Below are 12,839 nucleotides of genomic sequence, written 5' to 3' on the forward strand. Positions count from 1 at the left end.
TGAATCAGTTTTAATTGAAATTGTTATTTTGTGGAATATCATCTTGTTGAGTTATTGGTGTTGAAGTTGTAATAGCCAATTGAGGCGAAGTTGTTAATTATTGAGATACCTTTCCTTGTAGAGTATTCTCATTCATTTTATTATTTTTGAAATTCTTGTACACATTGCGGTTGAGCCATGGGCTATTTGTTGTGAAAATATTGGTGTTATTGACTTTGTGGCAAGTTGTGGCATTTGGGTACTTGTGGTGCGAGTTGTGATTGTGTTGTGATATTGATACGAATGTGTGGTATAAGGCTAGGGGTTGATATGCATGCGGTGAGATAAGGTGGGGTTTATACATATGTTGCTAGTAGGGGAACTACTTGAAGCCACACAGTGAGATAATGTGGGCTAAAACGCGTGTAGCTATTTCAGGAAAAAATGACTTTCAAAACTCAATGTAAGGCTCACGTAGTGATATAAGGAAAGATTATGATTGAAATTTGAAATGTAAAATGTGAATACGAGGAGGTACCTTAGTTATGATTTTCATTATACAATCCATATTGGAACAACTTGTTTAAACAGTCAGTGTTCTTCTTTAATCTATCATTTGCATTATGATTGTATTTGGTTATTCATTGTTATCTTGGTGTTAAAACGATTGTGGTTTCTTGTGTGAGTTATGCATTTTACGTGATTTGCTGTGTTACTTTAACATGCCAATCTGCTCCTCCATTATAACTTGGTTAATTGATTGCCAATGTGAATTTAACTATATCATATTGTGTTGGGTTGTTGATAACATAATGGTTTAAATAAAAGCATTATTAACATGTTTTATTCTATGTGCCTCTTAAGATAGAACTCATTATCTCACTCGATGTCTTATTATTCTAAATGATTATCGCACTTTCACTATAATAGGGTTCTCAAATTATACTCGTCACCATGTTCGATGTTTACCTTACTTAAAATCGTTATCATATTTTTCTTTAGCAAATTCTATATTTAATTCGTTAATTTAACTTATGTTTTGCTTTGTTTAAAAATGATACTTTTACTCAATTTTATTTATTTCTAAACTAAACCATCTTATACTCTGTTTCGTACAAATTTATTTTACTTGATTTCTAAAATAAACTCATTAATTTATTTGACACCTTACCTTATTCAAAATTGTTATTATATTTTATGATGTCTAAATATATCTTTCGTTAATTTATCATGGTCGCAAAGTACATGGTATCACGTGGGCTTTGCCATACGAATGTGATTGTTATTGTGGGCATGAGGTGCCATATGTGCAAGATTTGGAAATTGTGGTTCATGCTTGTGGTTTATGAGGTATGGTGCCTCGGGGTAATTCATGTTGTAAGTCCATGCATTGGGAGCAATTTGATTATTTGAGTTGTCATCCGCTTTTTCCTTATTTGAGTTCATTTATATCTCGTCGGTGTTCTGATTATGTTGTTTCGTTATTACTCGTTTAGTACTTGCTGCCATTTATGTTCCTATTACTTAATTATTGGTTGTAAATCAATAATTCTTCCGCCGTTGGTCTTACATTGATATTTTTTCCATTGTTAGCATATGTATATCTTGAATAGGCTTCTATGTCTAGTAGGTGTCTTGACCTGGCATCGTCACTACTCTACTGAGGTTAGGCTTGATACTTACTGGATACCATTATGGTGTACTCATTCTTGAATGAGTAGGTGTCTTGACATGGAAGAAAGTTGAAGAAGAACCTTGAATTCTTCCAATCTCGAACTTTAAAGATGAGAAAAACTCCAACAACATTAATAGCCAAAAATGCCCAGCTATTCTACATCTTGTGCCAAACGATCCCAAAATTGGCTTTTGATGCTTCTAATGGATTCCTCGTGAAATGTCAGTCAAGTTAGGCTTTTGAATCATTCCAGTTGACCATATAATGAAGAAGATATGTTATTTTAGATATTTGAAAATAATGCAGATTTTTAATACGAATTAAGTGGCAATTTCGTAATTAATCTGAAAAATATGGCAATCTAATTCTTAGTAAAATGACCATAAATTCTCATATGATGTCGCAACTTGATTATTTCAATTGCTATTATTCCAAAATTACGATACGGATATAATGGTTTAATCAAAAAACGAATAAAAGGGAGTTTACTCATTATGGTAACCTTTACGCTCAAATCGACGTCGAAATCGAAAACAATTACCATACAATCCAAACTTATACAAGACTCATCGGAATTTAACCAAACTTTGTGGACATGTCCAAAATAATCATACAAATTTATTGAAATAATTAAAATTCGATTTCGAGTCCGTTTACCCAAAAGTCAAATCTTGGTCAACTCTTCCAACTTAAATCTTCTAAAGTGAGAATCATTTTTCCAAAAAATCTTGAACCACTCGAAAACCGAAACCAACCCTACGCGTAAGTCATAATACATAATATGAAGCTACTCAAAGTCTCAAACCACTGAATGGAACGCTAAATCTCAAAATGACCGGTCGGGTTGTTACACGAGCCTATTTACGTGATCACGATGAACTCCCCTGACACCAGAAACCAGCAATCACAAAACACAAGAAAATGGTCTGAAACCATCCCGAAATACACCCGAGGCCCCCGGGACCCCGTCCAATCACACCAACAAACCCCAAAATATAGTATGAACCTGATCAAGGCCTCAAACCACACCAAACAACATCAAAAATATGAATCAATGATCGAAACCTTTATTTAAACTTTCAAACATTTAAACTTCGACGAACGCATCCGAAGCATACTTAAATATTCTAAATTGACGCCAAACTTTACGTACAAGTCATGACATACGATATGAACCTATTCCAAGGCTCGGAATTCCAAATGGATATCGATAATGCTAAAGTCCACTTCATATCAAACTTAGGAATTCTTAAACCCTTCAAATTGTCAACTTTTTACAATAAGCGATGAAATGCTCCCTGTCCACGCGATACTCAACTCGAACATACGCCCAAGTTTGTAATAATCATAAAAACTATTGGAATCTTCAAATCCTGATTCTGAGGTTATTTGCTCAAAAGTCAAACCTTCGTCAACTCTTCCAACTTAAAGTTTCCGAATTGAGAATTTTCCCTTCGAATTAATTTTGAACTTCCCAAAATTCAATTCTGATCACATGTATAAGTTATAAAACATGAAGTGAAGCTAGGCCTCAAACCTCTGAATGATGTGCTAGAGCTAGGAATGATCGGTCGGGTCGTTACACTTTTATGCTAATTATTGTTTCTTATGAATTTACGGGGTGCATTCTAATTTATTGAATGCGGGAAGATACAGAATCAGCCTTGATACAAAGATTGAAACTACTTCATCCTTAACTGTAGAAGATCATCTGGTGGCAACATCTTCAATCCCCAGATCAAATACTTAGAACTTTGTTTTGTTTTGATGTGGAACCCTGTCACGACCCAATTTAGGATCGCGATCGGCACTCAGGAGCAAGTGCTCCCATGTAAGCCTCATTGGTATTTTATAAAATCGGACAAGGTTTTTCCCTGTGTTCGAACGATCCAAAAATAATTCCTTTCTTATCAATAAACAATAACCAACCAATATTCACCTAACATGTCATAATCACCATCAACTAACAAAAAATGACCACATGTACATAGTAAGTAACAAACCTAACCATAGGTTGAAAGTAGTGGTGAGTTGGAACAAAGGTCAGAGTCCAACACCAATAACTAGCACTAGTTCATAATGTGGTACAAGAAATAACTCAGAAATATGATGTTCAACTCGTTTACAGTTACGGGAAAATAGGCATGCTTTTCAAGTATTATAGTAAATCCCAAATCTTTAACCATTATCTCAAAAAAATGTGAGTAAGTCAGAAATCTGTGATATTTCCCCAAAACTTTCAATAGTAGTTAAGAAGTCTCATTATCATATGGCATGAGGAAAGTACATCTATATGCTTACATGTTAATGCACATGTGCATGTCATGAGTGTCACTACACCGTATAGCACGAGAAAATGCATCCCAATGCCTATATGCGAAGTATGCATGCCAACTGTAATATAATGCAGTGATAAAACCATATGCATACTCTCAGTGTATCAACTCCCTCAGTCCTCCCAATCACTCCATCCTCACAGTCACTCAGTCATCATAGTCACTTGGCACTTGCGCTCAATGCTCGCACTCGGCACTCGCACTCAACATTGTACAGGGCAGATCCATCCCAAAAATTAATAGCAACTGCGCTCACTGTGGGTGTATAGATTCCACTGGGGCAAATCTAGCCCAGGCACTATAATAGGCCAATCATGGCATGAATCAATAATACCTTTTGCGGCGTGCAACCCGATCCCATCAATATTACTCACAATCCAGCCCTCAAGCCCCAACTCAATCATCAATATATCCAGTCTCTCGGGCTCTCAATATCATGAAAATCGGCCCAAAATAATTATATGATGTGTCAATAAATAGCAACAGAGACTGAGCTTTGATATGCAAATGAATGAGTATGTAACTGCAATTTAAGCAAATAACTCAACAACATATATGACCTCGGTAGGTCCCAGCAGAATAAGCATATAGCCTAAATATGGTTTCTAGCATGGATCACTGCTCAGTTACTCTAACACGTAGAGATTTCTTGGATAAAAACAAGATTCGGTAACTACATTGTACCATAGAAATAACCGAGTCATAATTTATATGGTGCACGCCTATACACCCATCACCTACCATGTGTGTCACCTCAACATCAATACATAACACGTATATTCAGGGGTTCATACCCTCAGCACCAAGTTCAGAAGTCTTACTTACTTCGAACAAGCCGAATCCAATACCGAGCAAGCCAAACGATGCTCCAAAAATTCCATCCTGTGCTTACCAACTACCAAACGGCTCAAAACTAGCCAAAAGCAACTCAAGAACATCAAATAATGCCTAAGAAAACAATTCCAAATGATAAAGGTCGAATATTTAATCAAAATCCCAAAGTCAACCAAAAAGTCAAACTCATGACCGCACAACGAAACCCGATGAAACTCACAAAATCCGACAACCTATTCAATTACGAGCCCAACCATATAGTTTCACTCTTATATGACTTTGAATCAATGTTAAAAACTCAAAAATTTACTCTATGAAACTTTAGACAAAAACCTTCAATTTGTTTCTTTAAAATCCACATTCTAATAACAAAAAACAAAGATAGATTCATGAAATCTAACCAAAATAGAGTATAGAAAACTTACCCCAATCCATGTGATGATAACCACCTCAAAAATCGCTTCAATTTGAGCTTCATAGCTCTAAATATGATAAAATGGCCGAAACCTTCGAAATAGAGTACTTTATATTCACTGGACGAATTTATGAATTGCAATCGGAGAAATACCATGACGATCACGAAGAAGAAAAATGCACTGCCCCAGAAATAATCTATGCGATCGAGGAACAACCTTCGCGATCGCGAAGAACAAACAGCATTGCCTCCACAAATACTCTACGCAATCGCGAGATAACTCATGCGAACGCAAACTATACTGCCTCCAACCTTTGTGAACGCATCCTATATTACGCGAACACGTTGAAGAAATTCTCCAGCCCCAGCTTCTCAACTCAACTCTACACGAATGTGATACTACCTATGTGAACGCGATGCTCAAACCTCCAATGGTACGCGAACGCGTTAGAGTAGTCGTTAACGCAAGAAGGAAAAAGGCCAACTCCCATAATACACTATGCGATTGCGACCTAATCTTAGCGATCGCGAATAAGGTCGGAGACACAAGAAAATCAGCAACCATATATGAATGAAAAATTGTTTGAAGCACGTCAGAAACTCACCCGAGCCATTCGGGACCTCGTCCGAACATACTAAAAAGTCCCAAAGCATAACACGGACTTACTCGAGGCCTCAAATCACAAATAACATGTAATGACCCGGCCGGTCATTCACTACAAAAAAAAAGGTTATTACGGCGGTTATTTTAGCATATAAGGGCGGTTTAAAACCACCACAATAGCGTATAATGGTGGTTTTGGAAAATACCAGAATCACGTTCGCCAAAAACATATTACAACGGTTCTTACAAAACCACCATAATCTTATATTTGATAAACTGGTGGTTTTTGTTAGTGTATTACGGCTGTTGGAAACCACCGCAATGTGTCCCATTTTATGTTCAAACTAGCGGTCAAGACCGCCATAATTGTGGTCTAACTATTTTATTTATTATTTATTTCGGTACTTATGTTTAAACCTTTTTATCACATCAATACATCCAAACTTGCTTAATAGTTTAGAGTAACTTTGACACAAATACAAAACATCAATTAAGTAAAAAAATTATTATTTAAAAATGGTACAGGTACCTAAATATTTACATCATCAAATGAATTAATATTTCAAAGAATTGTTCAATAACAATATAAACAATCATAGTCAATCTTTGCAATATTGCATTGAGCCTACCTTCTCAACATCGATAAAAATACCAAAAATGCTATGTATTTTATCATGACATTCAATTTGCGGAGATCTTATAACTAATTTGTAAAACTCATCTTCATCTCCCATAATTTCTTTTTTCAAAGATCATTCCCTCAGCAGCTCTAATTTCTTGTTCCCTGCATAAAAAGATTACTTCACATGAAGAGAGTTAAATATGTAAATGTGGGTAAGAAGCAAACACTCTTTCAGTCTAACTCAACTCCTAATAATGGGCACCATATAACTCGGAGAACACAAAAGTTATTTATTAACTCAAATTAAATGTTTATGCAAATTCAATAGGAAACCCAAATTAAAGCTAAGAAGAATCTAACAATTGACCCAATTGTCTAATCTATTGGATTAAAGTAATTGAACATATCTGCGTCCTGATCATGTTTTTGCATTATTTACATTGTCTTACCAAACGAAAAATCGAAAAGCAAGAAATTGCATGTGACATGTTCATCTGAGAAACATCAAATGAATGAGCTGCCGAACGAGCTGATATGGCAAGGTTGCCAGGAACCTGAACAATGCATAACATAAACTGACATAGTATCAATTTTTTGGGAAGTTTTAAAATTAGCAAGATAATAGCACATGAGCTCTTCAGCAATCTTAATGTCAGTATAGATTTCAAACTACTTATACAACACATCATATTTCTCATCATCTCCACCATCTTCTTCTCGTGTTCGATTAGTCTGCTTGCAGTTTTTTTTTTGCAGGGGGTGGGGGGAGGGCGAAAAGCAATGATCGGAAGAATAATTCCAGACACGTAATGCAACTCTAATTATTCAGAATGCAGAATGCTGATAGCAACTTCAGCAGTGTTGCTATGCTTGTAACTCGCACCAAAAATTAGACATGAACTTCAACTAATTTATCATGCTCCTCAAAATATCAACATGAAAATCGGAAACAAATAAGGATCAAAACCAAAGACAGAAGATAGAATGATGAATAAGAGGAATTTCAATACACTTTTCACGGCCAAAAGTAGCACTGATAAGGTTCTTAAACATTCATAAAGGGATCAAACAAATAAAATAAATAACTAGAAAAGTGCTTATTTTAGCGTGCTATCACAATTTAAAATTTTAACATTGATACACAAAAGTAAAGTAGTCACACAATAATGACCTAAATTTTACAACATAATGAAAGCGACTAACAAGGGATTTGTTTTTCTTTTTGAATTTGAGAGGATTTGGAATAACAATCAAATCATAAATGAAAGGAATATTAGTTAATGCAACTCTAAGCACTTTCATTCAAACTAACTGAACCTTTCATGGTTTGAGAATCAACTAGACATATGTACTCAAAGAATTGAAGCTCATGTTAGGTCCTTCGACAAAATCAACCATGTAGAGCTTACTTTTTTCCATCTTTTAAATTGTGAGAAAATACTAATTATTAGATTAACTGTCTTTTCTTGGACATAAAAACAAAGACAAATAATGCAAAGTTGTAATCTTTTAGTCAAATATAGGTTTTACTAGACATGCACAACAACAACCTCTAAATTGTTCAGACAAATAATACCTTCTACACAAATCAACTTCTTCAGTTTAATCAACTTTTGCCATGAGAATACGCCCATCTATTTCGCGGTCGTATCTGAAAAAATTGCAAGATGAAACTTAAAATTAGCATTTCAGCGGGGGATTGTTCGAAACTACGTTTCAGAAAAGAACACAAAATGCGTGAAACATCCTAATCTAGAAGCCAGGATTTAAAACTTCAGACACAAAAAAGGACACTTCGTTTGCTTACATTTTGAGGAACTTATGCTCAATACCTGTCCTACAAGATATCCCAAGTAAAATAAACAAACAAGAATATGTTAACAAAATACTCAATATAGCCTTGGCCTAAAAGAAAAGGTATGAAGCAAAGAAACATCATGCCATCAAAATAATATCAACCTTAAATATTTAATTGTGTCAACTTCTCGCTTAAAATCTTTCATTACTAGGTACATAAAGGCTCGAAGATACACTTAAATGAAAAACAAATGTTATTTCATTAATAATACACATTATGTACTACAAACTAGACTCTAAAGTCAAACCAACTACTATTCCCCAAATCAAGGCAACTTATGATTAATTTGTAAAACTACACTATCACACTATGCAAGAAAGCCAACTAAATGGATAGAAACGTTAACCTATTTATCCAACTATTTAATAAATACCAAACTCATATCTTGGAGCCAGTTTGCACTGCCTAGTTAAAAGCAACAAAAAAAGGATATAGTATCATGCCAAATCATACTGAAATTAATCCAAGCAGACTACTTTAATTCTTTAACAAGCAGAATTTCATAGCTGGCATAAGGATATATTGAAATAAATGATCGTGAAATGTCAATCCCACAGACAACTCTTGGTTTAATCAATCACTAAGTATTGATCCTGGACTAGTTACGACCACTATACAACCCTCAATACACATTATGCTAATATATATTTGAACGAGCAACTATGGGTTCTCGCATCCTTAAAGGACTTTTAGCAAATTCGTTCCTTATGATACCAGATATATAAAATAGCAAGCTAAGAACAGATCTAATAATAAAAGTGACAAAGCATCACAAAACCACAAAGAAATCGTAGATCCACACAAATACCTACACAGACATAAGTAAAAACTAGAGGAAAATAGAGAGACCTGGATGAACCTGCGAGCTTCATCGGAGACCTGGCGAGAAAAGGAGACAGAAAGGAGGGAAAAAGGAGTCGGCGGCTACAATGAACTGGTGAAACGCCGACAACGATTTGTGAAAGATTTTGTGAGAGGAAGAGGAAGAAAGGCACAATGCATAGAATAGGGTATTTACTGTAGGGTGAGAGAGAGAGGTGGGATACCTAATTTGCGAGTGTTGAGGTATTATTAGAGTCTTGGGAATAAAGCTAAAAATATGTTTAAAATCAAAATAAAAGAATAGGCCGTTAAATCCCATCTCAACATAAATTAAACTGTTGCTTTTGGAATGTTTAATATGGCGGATGGATAACTGCCACAATATTATTGTATTTATAGAGGTTTTAAGGAACAACCGAATTAAAACCGTCGCAATTTCATGTCTTTTTTGTAGTGATTTTGAGAGTATTAGCCATGATCCCCTATTTACTGCTTTCCCCGTATCTTTCTATGTTTATGTGATTTGTTGAGAGGTTTTGTCTTTGGTTTTGGAGTAGTTTGAGATACTTAATCCCTAAAATAGAAGCATATGTTCTAGGAATTTGACCGTAGTTGGAACTATGTAAAGACGGCTTCGGAACATAGTTTTGTCGGTTCCGTTGGCTCCGTTGGGTTATTCAAACTTTGGAACATGTGCGGATTGTGATTTGGAGGTCCGTAGTTGAATTAGGCATGAAATAGCGAAAGTTGAATTTTTGGGAAGTTTGACCAGTGGTGGACTTTTGATATCAAGGTCGAATTTCAATTTCGGAAGTTGGAGTAGGTCATTAATTCAAATGTGACTTGTGTGCAAAATTTGAGGTCAATCGGACGTGATTTGATAGGTTTCAGCATCAGTTGTAGAAGTTTGAAGTTTCAAAGATCATTAAGTTAGAATTAGGGTGTGATTCGTGTTTTTGTTGTTGCTTGATGTGATTTGAGGGATCGACTAAGTTTGTATGGTGTTTTAGGACTTGTTGGTAGGTTTTATTGAGAGCTCCCGGGGGCTTCGGGCGTGTTTCAAATCACTTTCGGATTCATTATGGACTTGTGAGAATTGCTGAAGTTTTCCAATTTGTGGTGTCATCGCACCTGCAATAAGGTTGTCTGCAGGTACAGACATGCACGTTCGAAAGGAAAGCTCGCAGATGCGGCCCTAGTATGGGTATTCAGCTTGTAAATTTTTTAGAGGGAGGTTTTGCGGTGTATTGTGCGGCCGCAAAGCAGGTCTGCAAACCGCAGACTAGTCATAGACTGAAGCAGAAAATGTTAGTTACGGAGGGCCAATAATGCGGCCCACTTTACGGACCGCAGAAGCATTATGCGGTCACATATATGACCACAGATCTGTGTCGGGGCTCCAATTTTTTGAATTTTCAAACCCGACCCCACCCTAATATAACTCATTTGGGGATCATTTTAGAAGGCAAAGCCTTATATTTCTAGAGAGAGAATACCATAGAGTGAGAAGGGGAGTCCCTAAGCTCATCACAAATTAATTTTTTGCTCAAAGTTGAGGAATTTTCAAGAAGAATTCACTAGGTCTTCATCCTAAGAGGTAAGATTCTACACCCTAACTCTAAATCTCGATAATTAGCTAAAAATGAGTAATTAGCAAGATAATTCTTAGGTAGGGGCACAACACAGCTATCCAGTTCTGCAGTCGCTACATCCTCAGCACCCTCTCCAGCTCGAGGCACTCTAGCACCCGCAGGGCGTGGTATAACTTGGGGTGGTGCACAGAGTTCAGGAGGACCCAGCCATTTCTATGTTATAAGTGGTCGCCAGAGTGCAGAGGCTTCTCCAGATGTTGTCACAGGTATACTGACTGTCCAATCTTATGATATGTATGCTCTTATTGATATCAGTTCCACTTTGTCCTATGTCACTCCTTATGTTGCTATGGAATTTGGGATAGAACCAGAATAGCTTCAAAAGCCATTCTCTATATCTACTCCAATTGGTGAGTCCATTATGGTCGCGCGTGTTTATAGGAACTATGTTGTCACGGTGCGTGGTCGGGACACCATAGCCAATCTCATTGAATTGGCAATGGTTGATTTTGATGTAATAATGGGAATGTATTCGCTTTATTCATGTTTTGCCAAGCTCAATTCTCGAACTATAACTATGAGGTTTGAATTTCCAAATGATCCATTGTTTAATGGAAGGAGGATAATGTGGTGCCAAAGGTAGGTTTATTTCTTACCTAAGGCCACGAAGATGATTAACAAGGGATATATTTACCATTTGGTTACAATTACGGATACCAATGCCGAGGCACCTACACTTGAGTTTGTGTCCGTTGTGAATGAATTTCCGGAGGTCTTTCCTGATGAGCTCCCTGGGATTCCGCTAGATAGGGAGATTTATTTTGGGATTGTTGTGATGCCAGGCACGTAACCTATATCTATTCCACCTTACAGAATGGCACCAGCAGAACTGAAGGAGCTAAAGGAACAATTGAAGGATCTGTTAGAGAAGGGTTTCATCCGACCGAGTTTGTCGCCTTGGGGCACACTGGTTCTCTTTATAAGAAAGAAATATGGGTCGCTACAGATATGTATTGACTACCGGCAGCTCAACAAAGTCACAATAAAAAATTAAGTACCCACTACTAAGGATAGACGGTTTGTTTGATCAATTATAGGGTTCTAGTTGCTTCTCCAAAATTGATTTACGATCCAGGTATCACCAATTGAAGATCAGGGAGCAAGATATTCTGAAAATAGCTTTCAGGACCCGGTATGGGAACTTTGAATTTCTGGTGATGTCTTTTGGGCTAACAAGTGCCCCGACATTTTTCATGGATCTTGTGAATCGGGTTTTCAAGACTTTTCTTGACTCCTTCGTAATAGAGTTCATTGACGATATTCTTGTATATTCATGAAGTTGTGAGGACCATATCGATCATCTCAAGGCAGTTCTGTAGACTCTTCATCAACACCAATTGTATGTGAAGTTTTCGAAATGTGAATTTTGACTGGAATCTATCACATTCTTGGGTCTTTTTGTCTCCAGAGAAGGAATTAAGGTTGATCCTCAAAAGATTGCAGCGGTGAAGAATTGGCCTAGACCTACAACTCCAACAGAGATTCGCAGTTTCTTGTACTTAGCAGGGTATTATAGGAAGTTTGTGGAGGGGTTCTCTACTCTTGCCTCTCCGTTGAATAAATTGACGGTTAAGTTCCAATAGTCTGATGCTTGTGATAGGAGCTTCCACAAGTTGAAATAAAAATTGACTACGACACCGATGTTGACCCTGCCAGAGGGTACATATGGGTTTGTGGTATATTGCGATGCTTCAAGGAATGGTCTTGGGTGTGTATTAATGCAACATGGAAAGGTGATAGCTTACACTTCTAGGCAACTCAAGAATCATGAAAAGAACTATCCAACACATGACTTAGAACTTGCAGCGGTGGTTTTTTCCTTGAAGATTTAGTGTCACTATTTATATGGGGTCCATGTAGATGTATTCCCGGACCACAAGAGCCTTCAGTATATTTTCAAACAGAAGGAATTGAATTTGAGGCAGAGAAGATGGCTGGAGTTACTCAAGGATTATGACATTGATATTTTATATCATATGGGGAAGGCTAATGTTGTGGCGGATGCTCTTAGCCAGAAACCTATGGGTAGTTTGGCTCACTTG

At 36.6% G+C, this 12,839-nt stretch overlaps 1 long non-coding RNA gene across 2 annotated transcripts; it reads right to left on the reverse strand.

Moving 5' to 3' along the window:
* Window positions 1-6,337: 6,337 nt before the first annotated feature.
* On the reverse strand, window positions 6,338-9,478 carry LOC107823496 (uncharacterized). 2 transcript variants are annotated; one of them, XR_001656646.2, is made up of 4 exons: window positions 9,173-9,478; window positions 8,042-8,116; window positions 6,915-7,019; window positions 6,338-6,627 (listed from the first exon to the last, which is right to left on the reverse strand). It is a non-coding gene; the product is annotated as an uncharacterized LOC107823496 (long non-coding RNA). The 2 variants fall into 2 exon arrangements; XR_001656645.2 differs by having other exon boundaries at window positions 6,338-7,019; window positions 9,173-9,472.
* Between the last annotated feature and the right edge of the window lie 3,361 nt (window positions 9,479-12,839).

This window comes from Nicotiana tabacum, chromosome 11 (genome assembly GCF_000715075.1).
Source record: "Nicotiana tabacum cultivar K326 chromosome 11, ASM71507v2, whole genome shotgun sequence".
Taxonomy (NCBI): domain Eukaryota; kingdom Viridiplantae; phylum Streptophyta; class Magnoliopsida; order Solanales; family Solanaceae; genus Nicotiana; species Nicotiana tabacum.